This window comes from Dendrobates tinctorius, unplaced genomic scaffold, assembly GCF_039654945.1.
Source record: "Dendrobates tinctorius isolate UK_male_01 unplaced genomic scaffold, ASM3965494v1 ptg000160l, whole genome shotgun sequence".
Taxonomy (NCBI): Eukaryota; Metazoa; Chordata; class Amphibia; order Anura; family Dendrobatidae; genus Dendrobates; species Dendrobates tinctorius.
Genome location: NW_027361827.1, coordinates 25,379,423 through 25,398,912, shown reverse-complemented (window position 1 = coordinate 25,398,912; position 19,490 = coordinate 25,379,423). Strand labels below are relative to the sequence as shown.

Below are 19,490 nucleotides of genomic sequence, written 5' to 3'. Positions count from 1 at the left end.
TTTTTAAACTTCAAAATTTAGTAGCATTTTTTATTAGCAGCATTATTCAGATGCTTCATAGAAATTAATATAAAGTGAAATGAAAAAAATAAAAATTATATTGTTTCCACTAAAATGTTGCATTAGCCACAAATTTGTCATAATGTGAGAAAATGGACCTCCATAATTTGTTATGCAATTTCTCCTGAACAGAGCAATACCCCAAAGGTGGTAAGTACTGTTTAGGTACTTGGCAGCTCTCAGAAGGGTAGGAGCAATATTTTTATTTACTTTAAATTTTTTTATTGGGTTTTAACAACATTGCTATGAAAGCAGTACATTCCAATTATGTTCATTAATAACAATAAAAAAATTTTTGACGGTTATTAACCACTTAACGACCAGAGGTATTTTTGGTTTTGCATTTTCATTTTTTGTTCCCCTTCTTCCCAGAGCCATAACTTTTTTTATTTTTTGTCAAAATGGTCATCTGAGGGCTTCCTTTTTGCAGGACGAGTTGTACTTTTGAACAACACCATTGATTTTACCATGTCGTGTACTCTAAAACAAGAAAAAAATTCCAAGTGCAGTGAAATTGCAAAAAAAGTGCAATCCCACATTTGTTTTTTGTTTTTCTTTTTCACCGTGTTCACTAAACGCTAAAACTGACCTGCCATTATGATTCTCCAGGTCGTTTTGAGATCATAGACATCAAACATGTCCAGGTTCTTTTTATCTAAGTGGTGAAAAAAAATTCTAAACTTTGTTAAAAAAAAAAATGCGCCATTTTCAGATACCAGTAGCGTCTCTATTTTTCATGATCTCGGGTTGGGTGAGGGCATATTTTTTGCGTGCCAAGCTGACAATTTGGTGCAGATATGATCTTTTGATCGCCCATTATTGCATTTTAACCCCTTTACACCAAGGATGGTTTGCACGTTAATGACCGGGCCAATTTTTACAATTCTGACCACTGTTCCTTTATGAGGTAATAACTCTTGAACTCTTCCATGGATCCCAGTGATTCTGACAATGTTTTCTCGTGAGCATATTATGCCTCATGGTAGTGGTAAAATTTCATTCATATAACTTGCGTTTATTTGTGAAAAAAAATGGAAATTTGGCAAAAATGTTGAAAATTTTGCAATTTTCCAACTTTGAATTTTTATGCCCTTAAATCACAGAGATATGGCACACAAAATACTTCGTAAGTAACATTTCCCACATATTTACTTTACATCAGCACAATTTTGGAAACAACATTTTTTTTTGTTAGGAAGTTATAAGGGTAAAAAGTTGACCAGCCATTTCTCATTTTTACAACACCATTTTTTTTAGGTGTCACATCACATTTGAAGTCACTTTAAGGGGTCTATATGATAGAAAATACCCAAAAGTGGCACCATTCTAAAAACTGCACCCCTGATGGTACTCAAAACCACATTCAAGAAGTTCATTAACCCTTCAGGTGCTTCACAGGAATTTTTTGAATGTTTTAACAAAATGAACATTTAACTTTTTTTTCACAAAAAAATTACTTCAGGTCCAATTTTTTTTATTTTACCAAGGGTAACAGGAGAAATTGGACCACAAAAGTTATTTTGCAATTTGACCTGAGTACGCTGATACCTGATATGTGGAGGGGAACCACTGTTTTGGCGCACGGCAGAGCTCAAAAGGGAAGGAGCGCCGTTTAACTTTTTGAACGCAAAATTGGCTGGAATTGAGATCGGACACCATGTCACGTTGGAGAGCCCCTGATTTGCCTAAACAGTGGAAACCCCCCCACAAGTGACCCCATTTTGGAAACTAGACCCCACCAAGGATCTTATCCAGATGTGTGGTGAGCACTTTGAACCCCCAAGTGCTTCACAGAAGTGAAGACCCCCCCAAGGAACTTATCTAGATATGTGGTGAGGACTTTGAACCCCCAAGGGCTTCACAGAAGTTTATAACGTAGAGCCGTACAATTAAAAAATCATATTTTTTCCACAAAAATCATCTTTTCACCCCAATTTTCATTTTCCCAAGGGGAACAGGACCCCAAACGTTATTGTGCAATTTGTCCTGAGTACGCTGATACCCCATATGTGGGGGTAAACGACTATTTGGGCGCATGGCAGAGCTCAGAAGGGAAGCAGTGCCATTTACTTCTTTGGCTGGAATTGAGATCGGATGCCATGTCGCGTTTGGAAAGCCCCTGATGTCACCATTTTGGAAACTAGACCCCCCAAGGAACTTATCTACATGTGTGGTGAGAACTTTGAACCCCCAAAGGCTTCACAGAAGTTTATAACGCCCGGTCGTCAAAATAAAAAAATCACAAACATGATTTTTAGTCCCCAATTTATATTTTCACAAAGGTAACAGGAGAAATTGGACCCCAAAAGTTGTCCAATTTGTCCTGAGTACGCTGATATCCCATATGTGGGAGAAAACTACTGTATGGGCACACGTCGGGGCTCGGAGAGGAAGTAGTGACGTTTTGGAATGCAGACTTTGATGGAATGGTCTGCGGGTGTCATGTTGCCTCTAGAGAGCCCCTGATGTGCCTAAACTGTGGAAACCCCCCACAAGTGACCCCATTTTGGAAACTAGACCCCACCAAGGATCTTATCCAGATGTGTGGTGAGCACTTTGAACCCCCAAGTGCTTCACAGAAGTTTATAACGTAGAGCCATAAAAATAAAAAAATTATATTTTTTTCCACAAAAATGATGTTTTTGCCCCCAATTTTTATTTTCCCAAGGGTAACAGGAGAAACTGGACCCCAAAAGTTGTTGTGCAATTTGTCCTGAGTAGACTGAACCACTGTTTGGGCGCATGGCAGAGCTTGGAAGGGAAGGAGCACCGTTTGACTTTTTCAACGCAGAATTGGCTGGAATTGAGATCAGATGCCATGTTGCATTTGGAGAGCCCCTGATGTGTCTAAACAGTGGAAATCCCCCAATTCTAACTCTAAGGCCGGAGTCACACTGGCGAGGAATACGGGTGCGTGAGAGGCGCAAAAAGCACGCATTAGACACGGACCAATGATTCTCTATGGGGGTCACTCGCACCAGGCGTATATTTCTCCTCCATATCCTCCGCTCCGTGCCACTCGCAGCATGCTGCGATTGTCAGCGTACTACGCCCGTAGCACGCCAATGCAAGTCTATGGGTGCGCAAAAAATACGGATTACACACTGAACACACGTGTGACCTGCGAGCAATACGCAGGTCTTTTGGCTGGTGAACAGGAAATGGGCCAATCCATCATCAGGAAGCGTAGACATGCAAATGAGCTCAAAAAGCGCTCCAGACATCCAGGAAGTCAGCCTCCACGGAGTACAGCAGCAGCATGGCGTCCACTTACATAAATGTGGAGATGCTAATTGTGCTGGTGCAGGAGCGTCCAGAAATATGGGACCCACGCGACGCAAACTATGCGAACCGCACAAGAAAGGAGGCGTCATGGAGGCGCATCTGTCGCCAGATGTACCATGACTTTGGTGACAGACCACGTGATGAGCAGCAGAAAATTCGTAAGTGCAACCATAAAAATATAATTAACGTTAGCGCGCGCTATAAAATGACTCTACAATCAGCCCCCCCCCCTTCCTGGGCATGTAATTTTAGCCTCATGAGGCCGTTACATTAGGATGTGACACGTGGCTTCACACAGCCATAATTAGGGGTTAGGCCACAAGCTCCTCATCCTCCTAGCCACTAAAATTAGTTTCAGGGGAGCTAATGAGACCCTGGGTATCGGCCCAATTACATATGCCACCATGGGTAGAACGCACACCCCATAAGGCCCCATGCCTAGACTACTGTTTGAAAATGTGACCTCTCAAATATGTGATTTTGACAATCTTTCCTGTCACATTGCAGTGGAAGATGTGATGAAACGGTGGAGAAGCATCCGGGACCAGTACCGCCGGGAACGCCAGCAGCGGTCCAGGAGTGGGGATGCTGGCCATGTAAAGCGGAAATATATATATTATGACCGGCTGAACTTCCTCGCCCCAATTCTGGCTCTGAGACCGTAAGTACATACCTCACACCACATGACACAAAAACATTACACAAATACTTTACAGGGACAAAAATATTGATGTATTTTTGCCTCTGTTCTATTTCATAACAGAACTCAATCCAACCTTACGGATCGAGGAACGGCCTCAGAGGCAGAGCCCATTATTGATCCTGTAGGGGATGAGGTGGCTGGCCCATCTTCTCCCCCTACAAGAAGGATGTCTGAAGAGGAGGCATCACAAGACCACACAATGGCTGCCCGACACAACACACCACCAGGACGGTCTGCAGCTGCAACCTCACCCATCCTGGAAGAGATGGGCAACTTGAGCAGCAGCCCAACTGCCCAGATCAGGCCCTCCCCACAGGCTGCTCTTGCATCACGGCGAATAAGAAGAAGGCGCCAGATCGCCATTCAAGAGAGCCGGACCCATGTGGACACTGGGGTGCTGAATTACTTGTCCAGAGTCACTACAGATGATGGTGAGGAGGCCTATGCACGTAGCCTCACCCTTTATCTCCGTGCCCTTACCCGTGAGGTCAGGCTCCGTATTAGGGGGTGTATTCAGATCCTGCTTGATGCAAGCACCCCCCCCCAATACCCCATATGAGGTGTTTGAATTTCTGGAGAGGTGGCAGCTCTCACCAAGAAATTTAATGTGCATGAGACCATCCACACAGATGCTTGCTTAAGCAGGGTCTGAACAGCCCCTAATACGTGGGCCAACACCTCAACCCCTTCCTCCCCCTACCCATCCTTCTATTCCGCAGCCCCAAATGTCTTCATCAAGCCAACCCCACCAATATGGCCACTTGTACCCACCCAGTGTTGGAGGCTGGTCCCAACCTGTTTGGGGACGATCTGGCTATCTTGGTGGGTATGAGCCACGGGCCTACCAGAGCCAACAAGAAGCCCCTCACCATCATCATTATTACTCTGGGCAGTATCACCAACAGGCCCAGGAGGCTGGACAACAACAGCATCATGGGCAACAGTATGGCCCCACACAGGGCGATGTTGGCCACAATGTCCAGCAGCACCCACAGGCTGTTCCTCCCCGTTCCCCTTCCCCTACATATGAGGATTTATGACTCAAAAATTTGGAGATGTCCAGTGACATGTAACTGGTGCTTCTAATCTAGACAAAAAAACAGGTGTTCTCCTTCACCAACATTTAGAACATAATTTAACACTCACATTTTTAAACAATGTTTTCCAAACATATGAAACAATCCATCATAACAGGCAACGCTACCTCACGCCTTTCACACAGATATTACATGTGTGTATAAAAGAGAATATTTAAATGCGCTATGATGTTTTACCTGAAAAGATGAAAATACACTAATCACTTGCTAATGCATAGGAAAGGCGTGCTTGCCTTTAGTTAAGTAGTCAACTTTGTTATTAGCATTCTCTAGTAAACCAATTTGAGGCGACCAGCATTCACAATATCACGCTCTCTCAATGTCTTAACAAGTGATTTTTGTATTTTCATCCTTTCCAGTATAGCATGCTTAAATATTGTCTGTTCTACAGACAGGTAATATCTGTGTGAAAGATGTGAGGTAGCCTTGCCTGTCATGGTGGAATCTTTCTATGATTGGAAAACATTATGAGGAAATGTGAGTGTTATCTTATTCACTTTATTTAGGTGATGGAGCTCACCCTTTGTTGCCTAATCAAGGTTAATGTAGGCATGCAGCAATGTTGTAATTGCATAATGTTTGGTGCATTTTTTTTCCGTAATGTTAATGTTACACCAAGTTAAAGAAGGCCCAAAAGGTCATTTTGGCCATTGCCAAATTTGTGTTCTGGCAAAATTATGTTTGCCTTTAAGCAAAACAAACAAAAAAAAGGCAAAACTAAAAATTTGTCTACTCTATTTAACGTCTCTGTGTGATTTCTCTCTATCCATCACAACATACTTACAGACACCAACCAATGCAAAGAAACACTCATAGAATCATAAAAAGGCTTGAGTAATATATATTTAGACACACTTTGAAAAAAAGAAATTATAACATAGACACAGCATTCTCTTGCCAAGACGTTGCCCCCTCAGGTGAGATAAAGTAATTCGTGAATATATCACGCACTTTGAGGCCAGAGAGCGGTCTACGTTGAGGGATGATAGGTGGTCTCACCCTGCGCACATTGTCCGGCCTACGCACAACACCATCAGAGGAGGAACAATCATGTATCCTGGTGAAGTTATGCAGAACAACACAGGCTTTGACAACTTCATTCACATTTTGCTCACTCAACTGAATGGCAGACTGGAGTACCCGCCATTTGGCACAAAGAATCCCAAAGGAACACTCCACCAGTCGCCTAGCACGTGATAGGCGCAAGTTAAAAATTCTGCGCCTGTGGTCAAGGTTGCGCCGGGGATATGGCCTCATGACATTACGTGATAACTGAAAGGCCTCATCTGCCACAAGGACATAAGGGACTGATTGTTCGGGGGAGCCTGGTAGCTGGCGTGGTGGTGGTAGATCCAACTGGTTGGTGCGTAGCCGCCGACTCATTATGGAAGTATTGAAGACTCTAGAGTCTCCCGTCCTTCCATAGGCCCCAATGTCAACAATTATAAACTTGTATTGAGGGTCTACCAGAGCCAACAATACAACAGAAAAGTATTGCTTATAATTGAAGAATTGGGACCCTGAGTTCGGCGGCTTACGCACCCTGATATGTTTGCCATCCAGGGCCCCAATACAATTTGGAAACTGGCAGTCCTCCTCAAAGTCCCTTGAAATCCTTATCCAGTCTTCCATCCTGGGCTCGGGTAGGACCACCTGATGGAGTCTTGTCCAGATTTCTGCACATGTAGACCTCACTATGCCTGAAATGGTGGACTTTCCAATGAGAAACTCATGGTGGAGGGCGGCATAAGACAGGCCAGTGGACAGGAAGCTGTAGAACAACAGAAATAGTACAGGTTAGAATGGCTAAAGTAAAAAAAAATCAGTTACATGCCGACCAAACTTGGTAGGAAATGAGAGATAACAACACACACATATGTGGTGGCACAATGACTAAGTGATATGCAGGACATATTAGATGTAACATTCTGCTGTGTCAGGTGAAACATATTTTGAGTAAGATGAGGGTATTAAACATTGTCCAAGAAGGCCAAAAAACATAAATTAACACACACATTATGAACATAGAGAATGTGGTTGTGGAGTACATACCGTATTGTGAGAAGTCGCTCCTCTGCAGATATGGCTTTGCGCATCCTAGTGTCCTGAAAGGTGATCCCAGGGCGCACTGTCTCCAAGAGGCGATCAAATGTGGAAATGCTCATTCGACAGTACTGGTAAAATTTGTCCGGATGCTCCCGCAGAGACGAATAGAGGCGGTGAAAATGCCCTCTTGTGAGTCGTTGCCTCAAAAGTGGATGTACCCACATGCGTCTCCTCCTCCGCGGATCCACTATCACAGGATATGGTTGCCCAAAGCGCCGTGACAAAAGCCAGGTAAAGAGAACCTGCTCGGTTGTATTGAATGTCAGACCCTCTGCCATGCTGCACAAAGAACACCAACACACCTCGTGAAAGCAAGGTGAGAAATGTACAGAATGTAGGCAGCCACCTGTTTCTGAGTGTCTAAATAGGGTGCAGGCTAATGATTTAAATTGTTTGCAGGCCTCAAAACCGTTAAATGTCCATTTTGCAAGGCTGCGAGAAAATCTCGCCATACGGATTGCATACGGATTACATACGGAGACACACATGCGCAAAATACGCGACCTCACCTTGCTTACGGATGACCTACGGACCACTATTTAGTGGTCATTGATCCGTATTACGCATGTAAAATACTGACCGTACTTTGCGCAGGTTAGTGTGACTCCAGCCTAACCCTAACCCTAGCCCCAACCCTAGCCCTAACCCTAATGGGAAAATAGAAATAAATACATTTTTTTTATTTTGTTATTTTTCACTAACTAAGGGGGTGATAAAGGGGGGTTTCTATGTTTGGCAGCTATCATACGCTAAAAGACGCTTTTTATTGTAAAAATAATTTTTGCATCACCACATTTTGAGAGCTATAATTTTTACATATTTTGACCTACCGAGTCATGTGAGGTCTTACTTTTTGCGGGACGAGTTGACGATTTTATTGGTATCATTTTCGGGCACGTAATATTTTCTGATCGCTTTTTATTCCGATTTTTGGGACACAGAATGAACAAATACCAGCATTTCGTGAATTTCTTTTGGGGGTGCTTTTACACCGTTCCGCGTGTAGTAAAATTGATTAAGCGGTTTTATTTTTCGGGTCAGTACGATTACAGCAGTAACTCATTTATGTCTTTTTTTAAGTTTTGCCGCTTTTATGCAATGAAAACAATTTTATATAAAAAAATAATTATTTTTGCACCGCTTTATTCTGCGAGCTATAACTTTTTTTATTTTTTCGCTGATGATGCTGTATTGTGGCTCCTTTTTTACGGGACAAGATGACGTTTTCAGCGGTACCATGGTTATTTATATACGTCTTTTTGATCGCGTGTTATTGCACTTTTTGTTTGGCGGTATGGTGATGTATATTTTTTTTTGCTTTGTTTTTTAATTTTTATTTTTCATGGGGTTCACTAGAGGGGTTAACTAGTGGGACAGTTTTATAGGGCGGGTCGTTATAGACGCGGTGATACTAAATATGTTTACTTTTATTGTTTTTTTTATTTCCAAAAAATGAATTTATTAGGGGATTTTTTTTTTTTATTTAGGTATTTTTTATAAATTATTTATACACGTTTTTTTTTTTTTACTTTATTTTATTGTCCCGGGGGGGGACATCACTGTCTAGTGTCATATCGCTGATCTGCCTCCGCCTCCCTGCAGGCCCCCCGGAGGCCTCCCGCAGCCATCCTGGATCCGGAGGCCTGCAGAGGAGACCCTCGGAGCAGCGAAGCACATTGCGCTGCTTCGTTGGTCTCAGGGAAGCACGCAGGGAGCCCCCTCCCTGCACGATGCTTCCCTGTGCCCCAGTACGCTGCGATCATGTTTCATCGCAGTGTGCCAGGGGGTTAATTGCCGGGGGCGGTCCGTAACTGCCCCTGTCACATAGTGCCGGGTGTCAGCTGTGATAATCAGCTGACACCCGGCTGCGATCAGCGGCACTACCCCCATGAGCGCCGCTGATCACGTTGGACGTACTATTCCGTTCTTGAGACTTAGGTTCCAGGTCACATGGATGGAATAGTACATCCAATGTAGGTAAGGGGTTAAGTATAATATTTTGAATTAGACTTGAATTCAACTGGAATTTACTGTAAAATAATGGGATAGAAAACCACTACAATGTTTCTGTATCTTTTCACTTTCACCACCATACTACTTTATTTCTTACGATCTCTTGAACTCCCTCTACCTAGTAAGGAACCAGTCATATCTCCCCCCCATCCTCCCCAGCCATCTCACTTCCTCCTCCAACTGTTCCTTCATATACAAACCTTTTTCTCCAGACACCCACGGCCGCATCATGTCCTATCTTGCTCCCACCTTCTAACACTCTGTCTGCTACTCCTCGTTGCTGTCGACGTATCCCCAAATCCTGGCCCTCTTCATCACATCCCCACACTTATTTCTAACACCCTGCCACGATCCTCTACAAGTTCTCGCCATCATGATAACCTCATACCCATTCATCTAGCCCCCACTCCCCTGGTCCCCCTACCTGGAGCACTATGGAACACACGCTCTGTCTGCAACAAACTGTCCTATATCCATGACTTCTTTATCACTAACAAACTCTCCTTCCTTGGCATCACTGAAACCTGGCTCACTCCCTCTGACTCAGCCTCTCCAGCTGCACTTTCTTATGGCAGATTCCATCTCTCTCACATCCCTTGCCCCAGCAACATGGTGGAGGAATTTACTTGCACCTGTCCAATTCCACTCCCACCCTCCGACTACTCTTCCATCATTTGAGGTGCACTCCGTCTGCATCCACTCCCCCTCCACCCCCCCAGAATTAGCCATCTTCACCTTCCTCGACCACTTCACCACCTGGCTACTTCATTTCCTTTCTGCTGTCATCCCCACTATCATCATGGGTGATATCAACATCCCCATCTACACTTCCACCTCAGCTGCCTCTAAATTTTTATCACTGCCTCCTTTGGCCTCACTCAGTGGTCCTCTGCAGCCACTCACAAAGATGGCCACACGCTGGACCTTATCTTCACCCGCCTCTGTTCCCTTACTAATCTCACTAACTTACCCCTCTCCCTGTCTGACCACAACCTACTGACATTCTCTTTCCTCTCCTCTCCTAGTGGGCAACCCCCACTCCACAAACTCACTCAACCTCGCAGAAATCTCAAACACATTCACTCTCTAAGTCTCTTCTCCCTCTTACAGACATAGCTTCCTTACATGACACAGATGCTGCGGCCACTTTTTATAACACCACAATAACAGCAACACTCGATTCGGCTGCTGTTGTGAACTCATTTTCTGGTCTGCCTCTGGTTTCTGGTGAGGGAGATGGTTGTGCTGACAGAGGAGTTGTGAGTTCTCTTTCCGGGCTCCTTCTGGTGGAGGCAGGAGGTAGTGAAGCTGATCTAATTAACAGAGACCTGCCACCTGATAATGAGGAAGAGGATTGGACATCTAAAGTCTCAGACTGGATTTAAGACAGCTGACTCCCTATTCCCATGCTGGTGATTTTTTCCTGCCTCCTGAGGTCTTAGTTTCCAGCTCAGTTCCTGCCTTCTCAAGCTAAGTTGTCTTTTCTAATATTCACATTTGATTTGGTTTGGTCTATTCAGTTTTTTGTGTGATCAGCCAGCCCCGGCTGGGGCTGTGCTGAATTTCCACTCTTATGTCACTGTATGTGCCAGTTTGCATTTTGTCCCTTATTAGGTTGGCCTCTTTTTGCTCTGTTCTCAGAATATGCCAGAGTGCTGATATAGTGGGAGAAGTCTAGTGACTTCAGGGTATTTTTTGCTATCAGAAGTGTTGGACATTTTTGCAGGGTTTTTTGGCGTTATTGCAGACAGTATCTTTCCTTTCCTGTCCTTTCTAGCTAGTGTGGGCCACATCGTTTGCTCAGCCTATTTTCCTACCTGTGTTCATGTTTTCATCTTGTCTCACCATCAAAACATGTGTGGGGGCTGTCTATTCCTTTGGGGTCTGCTCTGGGGCAGTTTTATTTTTATCCTTTTCTTGCTTTAAGCTTATTTAGTCCTCCGGCTGTGACGAGGCGTCTAGAATCATCGTAGGTACGCTCCACGGCTGCTGTTAGTTGTGTGGTTAGGATCAGGGGTCTGCAATCCACGTAGTTACCAACCTCTCCGGTTTTCTGTGACTTGGCTTGGTCTTGTTTTCCTCCTCGGTGACCCATTCATAACAGGCTGCCCCCTCACACACACCAAAACTTGTACAATTTACAGGCAACCCTGACTGACTAGCCTGGCCAAATAACTGAGACCAGCTTCCAGGATTGCTGAGTGGAAATGGAAAATATCCTGTTCTGCTGAGCACTTTTTCACATACAAGCAGTACCTCACCAGCTTCAAGTCCACTCTGTCATGATACCAGTGGTGGTGGACCTGCACTTCTGGGGTTAATGTTTTGATCTCAGTGCAGACTCTTACCTGCACACCTGGGACTTATTATGGTGGCCTCTCATTGGTTCTGGGCTGAGGACTCTGTTCAGCAGTTAAAAGATACATGGGCAGAAGTCCAGCGGCGTATATCTAGGTCTCAAGGCAGGTATACATTTTTCGCGGACAGGAAACGAACACGTGGTCCCATGTTTCAGGTTGGAGAGAAAGTTTGGCTCTCCATGCGAAACATTAAGTTAAAGATTCCGTCAGCCAAGTTGGGCCCCAAATTCATTGGCCCGTACAAGATTGTGGAAAAAATCAACCCAGTGGCGTTCAGGCTGTGCCTTCCACTCTCTTTCAAGATCCCTAACGTCTTCCAGAGATCTCTACTGAAACCTTTTGAAGCAGTCCGGGGAGAATCCGAGTCCGCTGCTCTTCCGGTTTCGATTGAGGGACATGTGGAATATGAGATTGGTCACATCGTAGATTCCAGGTTGGTTCGGCGGTCAGTACAGTACCTAGTTCATTGGAAGGGGTATGGGCCGGAGGACAGGTCCTGGGTGCCGGCCCAGTTGATGCATGCGGATCGCCTGGTTCGGGCTTTCCATGCTAGGTACCCGGGCAAGCCTGGGGGTCCAGAGGCCCCCCGTTGAGAGGGGGGTACTGTCATGATACCATTGCTGGTGAACCTGCACTTCTGGGGTTAATTGTTGTGAGTTCATTTTCCCCTTCACTACTGTGGCCCGAGGAACTCCCTCTTCTGGTAAAGAAAGGTAGTGAGCCTGATTATCAAACACCTGAGTCTGATGATGATGACTGGCTGAGTGGAGTTACTGACTGGATAAAAGGCTGCCGACGCCCTTCTGCCCTGCGGGTGATTTCTCTGTGGGATCCTTGGAGACCAGTCTGAATTCCTGCTCCTCTAAAGCTAAGTTTTCTGCTCGGCTTTTTGCATTTGTGCTTAGACTTTGTTTTGCTTTGTTTTTCTGGATTTCTGCCATTCCTTGCTGGGGTGTGCTGAATTCCTTTAGCTCTGTCTTCTGAAAATACCTGAGTGCTGATTTAGTTTTTGAAGCCTAACTGCTTCAGGATCTTTTTCATATCAGCTTGTTGGCTTATGTCTTTGATAGGGTTTTGGCAGATTGCAGACAGCAATCTTCCTTTCCTGTTCTGTTTAGCTAGCTGGGGCCCCATCGTTTGCTCAGCCTATCTTTCTATCTGTGTGAGTGTTTTTTCATCTTGCTTCACCGTCATTATATGTTGGGGGCTGCCTTTTACTTTGGGGTCTGCTCTGGGGCAGTTTAGATTTCCTTTTCTGTCTTTAGGCTATTTAGCGCTCCGGCTGTGATCGAGGGGTCTAGGGCATGGTAGGAACCCCCCACGGCTACTGCTAGTTGTGTTGATAGGTTCAGGGGTCTGCAATCTGATAGTTGCCAACTTCTCTGGTTTTCTGGACGTAGCTTCTATTTTTGTGTCTGCCTCCTACGGTGACTCAATCATAACAGAATCACCCGCCATACCGCAGATCCTAGGGTACTCAATAGCAGGAAAGAATTGTATAAAAAAAAAAAAAGTGTATATATTTTTTCCCCTACTGTATATCTCTGAGGCCGTAGGGGGAATTTTTTTTTCTCTCAATGGAGATAATGCAATTGTCTGATCGTGTGGAGCAGCTCGCTGCGGAAGTGCGGGGAATTTCCGCCTACCTTGCTCAATCACATGCTGCTGAACCAAAGATTCCTACACCTGATGTATTTTTTGGGGATCGGTCTAAATTTTTGAATTTCAAAAATAATTGTAAATTATTTTTTGCCTTGAAGCCTAACTCGTCAGGGAGCTCCGCGCAGCAGGTTAAAATTGTCATCTCTTTGCTGCGTGGCGATCCCCAGGATTGGGCGTTTTCTTTGAAACCAGATGATCCTATTCTGACTAATGTGAACGCATTTTTTCAGGCCTTGGGGTTGTTGTATGACGAACCTAATGCCATTGATCAGGCTGAAAAGACCCTGCTGGCATTGAACCAGGGTCGTGATTCTGCAGAATTGTACTGTCAAAAATTCCGAAAGTGGGCAGTACTTACTACCTGGAATGATAATGCCTTGGCTGCTCTCTTTCGGAAGGGGTTGTCAGAAGCCGTAAAAGATACTATGGTGGAATTTCCTGTTCCCTCTGGTCTTGACGATTCTATGTCATTAGCCATTCAGGTTGATCGGCGTTTGCGCGAACGCAAAGCTGCACGAGAGGTGTTGCCACCTGTTGAACAAATGTCTGAACCTATGCAATGTGATAGAGTTTTTTCCAGAGAGCAGCGTCAGGAGTTCAGAAGGCGTAATAAGTTGTGCTTTTTCTGTGGAGATGCCTCACATATTATTTCTGTCTGTCCTAAACGAGAGAAACGCTTTGCACACATGTTTTCTGTTGGGGGTGTTCAACCTAAGTTTCTTCTGGCTATTACTCTGATCTTCTCCCTGTCCATATTTTCCGCCAAGGCTTTTGTGGATTCGGGAGCAGCCCTAAACCTAATGGACTTGGATTTTGCTAAACGTTGTGGATTTCCGATGACACCTCTGCAGACGCCTATCCCTTTGAGGGGGATTGATGCTACTCCTTTGGCTAAAAATAAACCTCAGTTTTGGACCCAGGTGGTAATGCGGGTCGCCCCAGACCATCAAGAAAATTGCAGATTTTTGGTGTTGCATAATCTGCATGATACTATTGTTCTGGGGTTTCCCTGGTTACAAATTCATAATCCAGTTTTGGATTGGAAATCTGTGTCTGTGGTGAGTCGGGGTTGTCGGTGTGCCTTTAGTGAGGCTCCGGTGTTTTCCACCTCTCCTCAGTCGCATGATGTTCCTGATTATTTGGCGGACTTTTATGATGTATTTAGTGAGAATGAGTCTGCGTCTCTGCCTCCTCATAGGAGTTATGACTGTGCAATTGAACTGAGCCCGGGGTGTAAATTTCCCAAGGGTCGGCTCTTCAATTTATCTGTACCCGAGCACGAGGCTATGCGATCCTATATTAAGGAGGCTTTGGAGAAGGGTCATATTAGACCATCCTCGTCACCCTTAGGTGCCGGTTTTTTTTTGTAGCCAAAAAGGATGGATCATTAAGACCTTGTATTGATTATCGTGCCCTCAACAAAATTAATGTTAAATATCAGTATCCGTTACCCCTGATTTCTGATCTATTCTCCAGAGTTAAAGGTGCTTGCTGGTTTACCAAGCTTGACCTCAGGGGAGCGTATAATCTTATTCGCATTAAGCATGGGGATGAATGGAAGACGGCGTTTAATACTCCGGAGGGACATTTTGAGTACCTGGTGATGCCTTTTGGGCTCACTAATGCCCCTTCTGTCTTCCAGTGCTTCATGAACGATATTTTCCGAGATTTTGTCGATAAATTTTTGATTATCTATCTGGATGATATTTTGATCTTCTCCAAGGATTGGGATTCTCATGTGGAACATATTCGGACTGTGTTCCGGATCTTGAGGGAGAATTCCCTGTATGTCAAAGGATCTAAATGCCTTTTTGGAGTACAGAGGATTTCTTTTTTGGGATTTATTATGGACCCGGCCAAGGTACAGGCCATTTACGATTGGGTTCAGCCCACTTCTTTGAAGGCCCTCCAGAAGTTTTTGGGTTTTGCTAATTTTTATCGGAAATTTATAGCAAAATTTTCTAGTATTGCCAAGCCATTGACTGATTTGACTAAGAAGGGTGCTGATGTGTTAAATTGGTCTCCGGAGGCTGTTTCTTCCTTTCAGGAGCTGAAGCGAAGATTCACCTCCACCCCGGTTTTGCGGCAACCTGATGTCTCACTTCCATTCCAGGTAGAGGTGGATGCTTCTGAGATTGGTGCAGGAGCTGTTTTGTCCCAAAAGAATCCTGTAAAATCTAAAATGAATCCCTGTGCTTTCTTTTCCCGAAAGTTCTCTCCATCTGAACGTAACTATGATGTGGGGAATCGGGAACTGTTGGCCATGAAATGGGCATTTGAGGAGTGGAGACATTGGTTGGAGGGAGCTAAGCATCAAGTCGTGGTCCTCACTGACCACAAGAATTTGATTTACCTAGAGTCGGCTAAGCTCTTGAACCCTAGACAGGCTAGGTGGGCCTTGTTTTTTACACGTTTTGATTTTGTGGTTTCTTTTCTTCCTGGCACTAAGAATGTCAAGGCTGACACTCTCTCTAGGAGCTTCTTTGCTGATTCTCCTGTGGTGACCAAGCCTGCTACCATCTTAGGCGAAGGGGTAGTTCTTTCTGCCATCTCGCCCGATTTGAGACGTGCTCTGGAAGAGTTCCAGGAGGACAAACCTGAGCGTTGTCCCAGTGGAAAGTTGTATGTTCCTGACCAGTGGAAGAAGAGAGTGATGTCTGAAGTTCATTGCTCTGCTTTGGCTGGTCATCCAGGTATTTTTGGTACTAGAGATCTGGTGAGTCGGTCTTTTTGGTGGCCCTCCTTGTCTCGTGATGTCAGGAATTTTGTGCAGTCCTGTGGGACGTGCTCCCGGTCTAAATCGTGTTCTCGCTCTAGTGGGTTGTTGATGCCTTTGCCTGTCCCCAAAAGGCCATGGACCCATATTTCAATGGATTTCATCTCTGATATGCCTGTCTCTCAAAGGATGACTGTTATTTGGGTGATTTGTGATAGGTTCTCTAAAATGGTTCATCTTGTACCACTCCCTAAGTTGCCGTCTTCCTCTGAGTTGGTGCCCCTGTTTTTACAACAGGTGGTTCGCTTGCACGGGATTCCTGAGAACATTGTATCTGACAGAGGAGTCCAGTTTGTGTCTAGATTTTGGAGAACTTTCTGTTCCAAGCTGGGAATTCAATTGTCCTTCTCCTCTGCTTTTCACCCTCAGACCAATGGGCAGACAGAGAGAACAAACCAGACCTTGGAGTCATATTTGAGATGTTTTATTTCTGCTGATCAGGATGATTGGGTTTCATTTTTGCCCTTGGCCGAATTTGCTTTAAATAATAGAGCTAGTTCTGCCACTTTGATGTCACCTTTTTTTTGTAACTTTGGGTTTCATCCTCGATTTTCTTCAGGGCAGGTGGAGCCCTCTGCCTGCCCAGGTGTTGACACTGTGGTGGAGAGAATGCACCAGATCTGGGACCAAGTGGTGGATAAGTTATCTCTCTCCCAGGAAAAGGCCCAGCGGTTTTCCAACCGACATAGGACCATTGGTCCCCAGTTTAAGGTTGGTGATATGGTGTGGTTATCATCAAAAAATATTGCTATGAAGGTGGCTTCTCCTAAGTTTAAGCCTAGATTTATTGGACCTTACAAGATTTTGGAGATTATTAATCCGGTCTCTTTTCGTTTGGCTCTTCCTGTCACATTTAAAATCCATAATGTGTTCCATAAATCTTTGTTGAAGAGGTTTGTTGAACCTGTTGTTCCGGGGGTGGCACCTCCAGACCCTGTATTGGTTGAAGGTAACATGGAATATGAGGTAGAGAAAGTACTGGATTCCCGTCTGGCTAGACGGAGACTCCAGTATTTGGTTAAGTGGAAGGGTTATGTTCAGGAGGATAATTCCTGGGTCTCTGCCTCTGATATTCATGCCAAAAGATTGGTGCGTGCCTTTCATCGGGCTCACCCTGATCGCCCTGGTGGCGTGGTTGAGGGTTCGGTGACCCCTCCTCAAGGGGGAGGTACTGCTGTGAGTTCATTTTCCCCTTCACTACTGAGGCCCGAGGAACTCCCTCTTCTGGTAAAGAAAGGTAGTGAGCCTGATTATCAAACACCTGAGTCTGATGATGATGACTGGCTGAGTGGAGTTACTGACTGGATATAAGGCTGCCGACGCCCTTCTGCCCTGCGGGTGATTTCTCTGTGGGATCCTTGGAGACCAGTCTGAATTCCTGCTCCTCTAAAGCTAAGTTTTCTGCTCGGCTTTTTGCATTTGTGCTTAGACTTTGTTTTGCTTTGTTTTTCTGGATTTCTGCCATTCCCTGCTGGGGTGTGCTGAATTCCTTTAGCTCTGTCTTCTGAAAATACCTGAGTGCTGATTTAGTTTTTGAAGCCTAGCTGCTTCAGGGTCTTTTTCATATCAGCTTGTTGGCTTATGTCTTTGATAGGGTTTTGGCAGATTGCAGACAGCAACCTTCCTTTCCTGTTCTGTTTAGCTAGCTTGGGCCCCATCGTTTGCTCAGCCTATCTTTCTATCTGTGTGAGTGTTTTTTCATCTTGCTTCACCGTCATTATATGTTGGGGGCTGCCTTTTACTTTGGGGTCTGCTCTGGGGCAGTTTAGATTTCCTTTTCTGTCTTTAGGCTATTTAGCGCTCCGGCTGTGATCGAGGGGTCTAGGGCATGGTAGGAACCCCCCACGGCTACTGCTAGTTGTGTTGATAGGTTCAGGGGTCTGCAATCTGATAGTTGCCAACTTCTCTGGTTTTCTGGACGTAGCTTCTATTTTTGTGTCTGCCTCCTACGGTGACTCAATCATAACAGTTAATGTTTTGATCTCAGTGCAGACTCTTACCTGCACACCTGGGACTTATTATGGTGGCCTCTCATTGGTTCTGGGAAAGCTTCTTATAGCCTCAGGAAGCTCCCATCCCCGTCAGTTATACTTTCGCCCTTGACATAGTGTGGTGACCCCTGAGTGTGTTTGTGCTGTGTTCTGGTTGCTTGATACTCTGTGTATGACTCGGTCTGTTCTCTGGATATTGCTTGTTGGATTCTATGTCTGTTTGGTTTTGACCCCTGCTTGGCCCTGACTATCCGTTCTGTCTCATCCCTGGTACTTTACTGCTATCTCTGTGTATGACCTCTGTTTTGTCTGACTCTGAGTATTTCTGTTTAGTGTCCTGCCATCTCTGGAAGCAGGATGCTAAGCCCCGCTCCTTGCAATCACATGACCATAGGTCCTTCACTGCTTGCTAAACTTCAGCGTCCCCTGGTCCTGTTTGTACTTTCCGGCTGAACCTGACCCCGGGCCCCCCCACAGTGCGGGTGAGTCCCTGCTCAGCGGAGGCTGCACGCCGGCGCTGACAGGACCCTGACACACGCTCACTGCCGCAAAACAAACTTGCTTCTCATCTCTCATATCCTCCCTGTCTCATAGCCCTAAACAGCTTTTCAACACTTTTAATACTCTACTCTGTCCCCCAGCACCTCCTCCCTCTCCTCTCATTTCTGCTGAAGACCTTGCCTCTTTCTTTAAGCAGAAGAGCGATAACATCAGAGAAAGCCGTGGCCCGCAGCCCACAATGCCCCTCCTCGTAACTGTGCAGCGCCCCTTAGGGCCGGGGTTACTCGGTACCGGGCCGGTCAGTTCTTAAAGGGAGTGTCATGGCAGCAGTGACCCGGTCCATAGCCCTGGGTGTGCAATGAAAAAGATGATAAGGGAATGATAAAGTTTATGAAAGACAGTTCGTAACGCCACCTGTGGTACTCGGCAAGTAAAGGTGTTAGCTGATGCTGCAGATTCCGTCCACTGGGGTAGATGTTAATGCAGCAGAGTTGGTTCAGCTCTCCACAGGCAGAGGTATTATCCACGGCAGATTAAGGTGTAAAATGATGGTGATGATGGTTGTTGTAGTGCAGGGCAAGTGACGCAGCAATAAATTGGAGGACACAGCAAAGTGTAGTCTTCACAAGCTTTACTCATAGTTCAGATGGTACAAATCCCAGCTGGGGGTGTTGTGTCCTCAGGGATAGTGGTCCAAACAGCTCTCAGGTAGCTTGGGGTGCACGTTGCCAGGGATCCCATAGATGTTCCTTTCCTGGCCATCTCACTATGCTGACTACCGCCTCTCCTTCCCTGCGTCTTCATACACAACGTCCCAAGCCAGCAGACTCGGATCTTGCAGGGCGACGTTGGTCAGAACCCTGGATCCTATATGTCTGCCTTTTCAGCGAATATGTATGGATGTGGCTGCAGCACCTGCAAATACTGCAGACACCG

The 19,490-nt window shown here is 45.3% G+C and overlaps 1 protein-coding gene and 1 long non-coding RNA gene across 4 annotated transcripts in view; both read left to right on the top strand.

The window, feature by feature from the left end:
• The window catches only part of LOC141052486 (stimulated by retinoic acid gene 6 protein-like), a 664,959-nt gene that overhangs the window by 624,197 nt on the left and 21,272 nt on the right, over nucleotides 1-19,490 (top strand). The window lies entirely within an intron of this gene.
• LOC141052487 (uncharacterized) lies at nucleotides 2,799-5,882 on the top strand. The gene is made up of 2 exons (XR_012220820.1): nucleotides 2,799-4,006; nucleotides 4,109-5,882. It is a non-coding gene; the product is annotated as an uncharacterized lncRNA (long non-coding RNA).